This window comes from Pseudophryne corroboree (genome assembly GCF_028390025.1).
Source record: "Pseudophryne corroboree isolate aPseCor3 chromosome 3 unlocalized genomic scaffold, aPseCor3.hap2 SUPER_3_unloc_14, whole genome shotgun sequence".
Taxonomy (NCBI): Eukaryota; Metazoa; Chordata; class Amphibia; order Anura; family Myobatrachidae; genus Pseudophryne; species Pseudophryne corroboree.
Window position 1 is genome coordinate 539,727 of NW_026967502.1, and position 7,639 is coordinate 547,365.

Genomic DNA, 7,639 nt, shown 5'->3' on the forward strand with positions numbered 1-7,639 from the left:
ATGTTTCCCTCTCTTTCGAATATGTGTTGGAGATGCAAAAATGCCCCAGGGAGTTTTATACATATTTGGTGGGATTGCCCTCTTATAACTCCATTCTGGGCAGAGGTATTCAAATGCACCAAACAGATAGTGGGTGACGAAATCCCGAAAGACCCAGATTTCTGGCTCCTTAATCACACCCCCGCAGGGTCACACTCCTACAAACATTCCCTGTTAAGACACCTTTGCAAAGCTGCTAAAGCGGTGATCCCAATTCTTTGGAGATCCACCTCTCCACCCTCAATTAAAATGTGGTTCACAAAGATTGATCCCTTCTTGGACATGGAAGACCTGGTTTCCTTCTCATCTGGGAAAACAGTTAACTTCATAGCTATTTGGTTTCCCTGGTACGACTTTAAGGACACATCGCAGTATCGGTCCTATATTGCGACATAACCCCCCTCATGTTGGTAAACAGGCCCATATCCCTACCTGTATCATTATTCATACCCATACTCATATTCCGACAATGTTGTTTCTGTACTGTAGCCCAAACTCAGGATTGGTGGGGAACGCCCATACGCTCCCCAAATAGTCTGCCCGCACTACGCAGACTTTCACACCTGACCCTGCCCACCCTAACCTTCCCTTACTTATCCTCTTTTCCTCTTCTCTTCTCTCTCTTTTTTTCTCTTTCCCATTCATTGATGCTGTTTTGATATTAAGCTCTTCTTTTATAAGCTTTAATGTCAGAAATGCAGACAGATATTTTTCTACTAAGGGCGCTCTATGTGTGGTGTACTGATGAATATATGCTACGCGATATTTTTGTATGCCCTCCTTTTGTTTTTGAAAATGTTTCTGTAATGTTTTTGAATACTGCTTTGACTAATAAAAACAGTTTACACAAAAAAAAACCTCACAGAACCCACCAGGACGCCCAATAGTGTCGGGCATAAATTCCTTATCCTCAAATCTATCTAAATATGTGGATTTTTATCTTTAAGAGATAGTAAAAGATCAAAAAAGTTACCTGAAAGACACTATAAGTATCTTGCAAATATTGGAAACAATTATTTGGGATAAGGACTAAATTTTATGCACATGTGATGTACGATCCTTGTACACTTGCATTGCACATAATATTGGATGTGAGGCTAACAGACATTTTTTGTCTAATAATACAAACCTACCCAATGCCCAGGTAAATTTTATTATGGAATGCATCAATTAGATTTTCACCCATAATTATTTTTGGAATGATGATACATTTTATAATCAGAAGAAGGGGGTGGCGATGGGTTCTTCCTTCACACCGAGCTACTCTAATCTTTTTGTGGCTAGGTGGGAGGAGGAATCCATCTGGAAAAACAACCCCTTTCTTTCTCATATATTAATATGGAAGAGATATATAGATGACCTCATCTTTATATGGAAAGGTCCAGAAAACATTTTGAAAGAGTTCCTATCTCATATGGAAAATAATGATTATGGTCTGGAATTCACATTCACAACAAGTAGAGAAATGGTTATATACCTAGATTTGGAAATATTTATTGAAGAAAACAAAATACATACTAGAACACACACTAAGACAGTAAATGGTAATAATATGCTCTCTCATAATAGTAATCATCACAATAATTGGATTAGGAACATTCCAGGTGGTCAGTTTAGGAGACTTCGGAGGAACTCTTCCAAACATGATACTTTTTTGACATAAAGTAACCTTTTAAAAAATACATTTGTAGGAAAAGGCTATAATGAAAATAATCTACAACAAGAAATCATAAAAGTTGCAAACATAGACAGAAAGGATTTAATATGTTACAAACCTAAAAATATGGAAAACAATTACAGTTTAGCCTTTATTACTCAATATAACAGTGAGCACCAAGCTTTTGAGAAAATCATAAATAAACATTGGCATATCTTACAACTTGGTAATAAATTAAAACCATTGATTAAGGATAAACCACAGATAATATATTAAGAGGCACAAAATTTAAAACAGAGTTTAGTGAGAAGCTAAAACCACCTGAAATCACTAAATTGAATGAAAATCAGGGACATTTTTATTGTTTAAAATATGTTGCATGCAAAACAACAAAGCAAACATCAGTTCAGCCTATAAAAAATTTAAGTCTGGCATTACAAAAAGAGAATTTGATGTAAAAGGCAGAATCACTTGTGAAACTGAGAAAGTAATATATATGTTAGAGTGCCCCTGTGGATACCAATATATAGGACAGACTAAAAGGAAACTAAAGATCCGTATATCTGAGCATATATTAAATATTAAAAAAGGCTTGGAAACTCATAGTGTGTCCAAACATTTTTTAGACTGTCATAATAAAGATGCATCAAAATTAAAATTTATGGGTATACAAAGGGTGGAAAATAATTGGAGAGGAGGTGACATATCACAAATCTTGAAGCAAAAAGAAACAAAATGGATTTATTTCATGGACACGTTAACACCTAAGGGGTTAAACATTGATATAGAACTTAATGCTTTTTTATGAATCAATATAGGTATAGAACATATCATGTACATATTACATTATTAGAACTGCGCAAAACCATATAAACGTCAAATTAAAAAGAACACCATGGACAGCCTTCGTTTTTGTTCCTAACAAGAAAAACTAGGACACATGGCAACCGCCTGTTTTTAATTGAATTTCTGTTTTTTTAAATAAAGTTTTATCCTATAAAAAAGGGATTGAGGATGTCCAGCAGTTATCCTAGATCAGGGGTTCTCAAACTCGGTCCTCAGGACCCCACACAGTGCATGTTTTGCAGGTAACCCAGCAGGTGCACAGGTGTATTAATTACTCACTGACACTTTTTAAAAGGTCCACAGGTGGAGCTAATTATTTCACTTGTGATTTTGTGAGGAGACCTGCAAAACATGCACCGTGTGGGGTCCTGAGGACCGAGTTTGAGAACCTGTGTCCTAGATGAAGGGCTTATGCCTGAAACGCGTTGGATTTCACATTAAGGAGCCTATACTGTGCACTGAATTGCAAGATCAGACCGTAACACAGACGGGGAACCAGCCGGCTGTTAGCCGCTAATTACAGCCACCAGCCACTAGCCCAGAGGTTCCCAAACTGTGTGCCGTGGCTCCCTGGGGGGCCTCGGGACACTTGCAGGGGTTCCCTGGGTTGGTGGTCCAGGACCTATTCAAATTATTCATGGTCAATATAATAGGCAAAACCAGTGCTGGTGGCTGGCAGTCATAAAATATGTGGCCAAACAGAAGCAACTTTTGTCCCTCACCACACAACTGACCCTAAGGATGACATATATTATAAACGCAATCTACTTAATGTAATATTTCTTTCTAAATTTCTCAATAAGAAATTTTTGGCCCTGGGGTGCCGTGAAAAAAATTCTGATATTCTAGGGTGCCGTGATTCAAAAAAGTTTGGAAACCACTGCTCTAGCCATTAATCAGAGCTGTCAGCCGTCAGCCTTAAATACAGCACAAGCACTGGAGAGTGAGCACCATATGCTACAAGTGCCGGAGTCGTCGTTCAAGCAAAGAACATAGGGGTAAGACACTCCTATACACACCGGTGTTATTAACAACAACCGACTGATGGATATTTAGATGGGGTTAGATAGACATCCTCATCTTCTGGCTGAAGTGTAACCCAATCCTTAATTAGTCCAAAAAGGGCTGAAAACATTTTTATTAACCTTTTTCTTTCACAGGTTTTGCGCATACACACACACACACACACACACACACACACATATATATATATATATATATATATATCAAGCGCTCATTATTTTTTATTTCATATTAATATTTCCAAAACAGAGTTACTTATATTTCCACCGGCCAGTAGTATTTACCTACCTGATATCTTTATCACTGTTGAGAACTCAACAATCAATCCTACCCCACAAGCTTGCTGCCTAGGTGTCATCCTTGACTCAGAACTGTCCTTTGCTCCCCACATTCAATCTGTCTCAAAATCATGTTACATGCATCTAAAAAACATATCCAAAATACGACCATACCTTACACAAGACACTGCTAAAACTCTAATCCACGCTCTCATTATCTCCCGCAGTGATTATTGCAATAGTCTTCTTACTGCTCTTATCAATAAGAGACTCTCAGCACTACAACTCATTCTGAATGCAGCTGCGAGGCTAATCTTCCTCGCTAGATGTTCATCGTCTGCAGATCCACTCTGCCATTCCCTCTATTGTTTACCTGTATTCTACCATATTCAATCTAAAATACTTTTACCTATACACATAAAGCCATTAACCAAACTACATCTCTTCGCTCATCTCAAAATATCTTCCAACCCGACCTCTTTGCTCTTCAAGATCTACGTCTCTCATCCACATTCATTACTTGCTCCCATGCACGATTGCAGGACTTTCTTCAGGCTGTACCCACTCTGTGGAATGCCCTCCCTCGCACAATAAGACTCTCCTCTAGTCTCCAACCCTTCCCTGAAAACTCACCTCTTCAGGCCGCTTATCACATTCTGGAACCGCTCACTCAACCTCCATAAGCTTTCCTGTCTGATTATATCCCCACTGTACAGTCCGCACAGATCCTCCACATATTTTCTCTTTCTTCACTTTCCCTTCTTTCTGACCATGGTTCATCATTGGGGTGATGTGACATCATGCAACCCACCTAGAACTTTTGGAATCCGGTGGACAAATATGCAATAGATAGCACCTTTCCTTGTGTATAAATGCTATTTCCCTATAGAGTGTAAGCTTGCGAGCAAGGCCTTCCTACCTTTATGACTGTTTATTACCCAGTTTTGCTTTATCATTGTGTCCTATTGTACAGCGGAACGGAATTTGCTGCGCTATAAAAGAAACTGTTAATAATAACAATAAGGACATCATGGTCTAATAGCAGACATACCAGCAAGGACCTGCTATAAGGGGAAGCAGCTACCATGCCGGCATTCAGGATACCGACACCGAAATCCCACCAGCCGACAATGCCGTCATCCAGAATCCCGGTGCACCAGGGTTTTTCCCACTCGTGATTGTCCACGACACTCATAGAGTGGGAATAGATCCTGTGGCGAGCGCCCTTAGCCACTGAGCCCGCGGCATGGTGAGCGCAGCGAGTCCGCAAGGGGACTCTTAGTGCTCGCCCCGCTGCTGGGATAATGACAGCTGACATCCAGGACAGCGTATGTAGGGTGTAATTCAGACCTGATCACAGTTGTGCACAGCGGTCGATTTAAACCGGTCAAAAAAAAACCTCACTCTTTATTTTAATGACTATTTTCTGATTCTCTATATCGAAAAATAACCAAAACTTTTGTTAATTTTTTTAAAACTTTGCTTTTGTCTCTTTTACAATGATCAATAAATGAGTGGATTTTGGTACTTACCGATAAATCTATGTCTTTGAATCCACTCGGGGTCACTGGAACAGCTTAGACAGTTGGGATGTGAAGTTAGCAACCGGAGGTGTGGCACAATCTAAAATTAAAAAATGTATGCACAGCCGGCTCCTCCCCCTTTGTGCCCCCCCATCCCTCAGTTTGGAAAATTTGACGGAGAGAAGGGGACAAGAAACAACAAAACCATGGTGAGGATCCTACCGTAACAACAAATCAAACAGCAACCAAGAACTTTCGTAAAAGAATCTAACACTGTTTGCATGAACTGTTTTATTAACAAGAACACAGCAGGCTGACAGCACCGAGGCGGGCGTCCAGTGTCCCCGATTAGATTCAGAGAAATGGATTTATCGGTAAGTACCAAATCCTCTTTTCTCTTTCATCCACTAGGGGACATTGGAACAGCTTAGACAGTTGGGGATGTCCCAAAGTTACTGCCAAGGGCGGGAGTGCTGTCCGTGGCCTGCAAAACTAATCGTCCAAACCTTGAATCAATGGATAAAAATGTTTCAAACTTGTAGAATCTCGTAATCATGTGTGCTAATGACCACGTTGCCATTCTCCAAAGCTGAGTAGTAGAGGCACCTCTGGCTGCCGCCCATGAGGCACCCACCGATCTGGTAGTATGGGCACCTATCTGAAACGGAACCTATTTACCACAGGATATATAAGCTTGTCTCATGGTAAGCCGAATCCATCTGGCCAGAGTCTGTTTAGATCCTGGCCAACCCTTCTTTGGACCATCATAAAGGACAAACAAATGGTCTGACCTTCTGATGGATGATGTAACCTGTACGTAAATCCATAGAGCTCTTACAACGTCCAAGGACACGTTCACTTCTGCAAATCCTTGAAAGGATGGGACCACAATTGGCTGATTTTAAGTGAAACCCCGAAACTAACTTAGGGAGGTACTCCACCCTCGTACGGAGTTCTCCCCTATCTTCATGGAAAATTAGTAAAGGACTCTTACACGATAGGGCTCCCAACTCAGAGACCCTTCTTGCTGAAGCTAAGGCTAGTAAAAGAGTAACCTTCCAGGAGATATATTTCAATTCTGTTTTTCCAAAGGTTGAAAAATTGCTGATTTCAAATATTCTAGTACTAAGTTCAAGTCCCACGGTGCTCTAGGAGGATGGAAAGGAAGTTGTATCCTCAGAACCCCCTGCAAGAATGTCTGAACTTCCTGTAGGGATAACAGAAGTTGCTGAAACAGAATGGAGAGAGCCGAAATTTGAACTTTCAAAGAACCTAGTCTTAGGCCTCCTTCCAAGTCGGCTTGTAGGAAACGTAGAAGTCTATACAGGCATAATTCTTTTGAATTCCACCCCCTTTTCTGACACCACTCCATGTATCTTTTCCATATTCTGTAGTAGTGCATTGCTGTGACTGGTTTCCGAGCGGCTAGAATCGTAGGGATGGCCGCTTTCAGTATTCCTTTGTCTCTCAAGATCTGGGTCTCAATAGCCATGCTGTAAAACACAACCGGTTCAGGTCTGGATGTAGGAAAGGCCCCTATGACAGTAAGTCTTCTCTATGAGGTAACCTCCAGGGCTCTTCCACTAGTAGTCCCCTCAAGTCCGAGTACCAACTCCTGCAAGGCCAGTCTGGTGCAATTAGATTTTCCCACACTCCTTCCCGTTTTGCCTTCTTAAGTACTCAGGGTATGATAGGAATGGTGGAAAAATGTACACTCATCTGTAAGACCATGGAATTGTCAACGCGTCCACTACTTCTGCTGCTGGGTCTCTCGTTCTGGTCACATACCTGGATAACTGATGATTGTTTTGAGATGCCATTAGGTCTACCTGAGGTAAGCCCCATCTCCTCACTACCATCTCGAAGACTTGCGGGTGTAGATACCACACTTCTGGATGCATGTCTTGGTGACTGAGATAGTCTGCCTCCCAACTTTCCACTCCTGGAATGAACACCGCTGAGAGGATGATGTTGCATCTTTCTGTCCATAACAGAATCTTTGTGACCTCTTTCAAGGCTATCTTGCTTCTTGTTCCTCCCTGACGATTTATGTAGGCCGTTGCTGACATTTTCCGACTGTATTCTTATGTGTTGACTCTTCACAAGATCCTCGGCTAGGAAAAGCGCATTGTAAATTGCTCTCAGTTCCAGAATATTTATGGGTAGAGTGCTGTCTAGTGGCATCTATCTGCCCTGAAAGTGATGGTCCTCCAGAATGGCAACCCTATCTCTGAGACTGGCATACGTTGTTAGGATCCTCCAATTCCAAATTC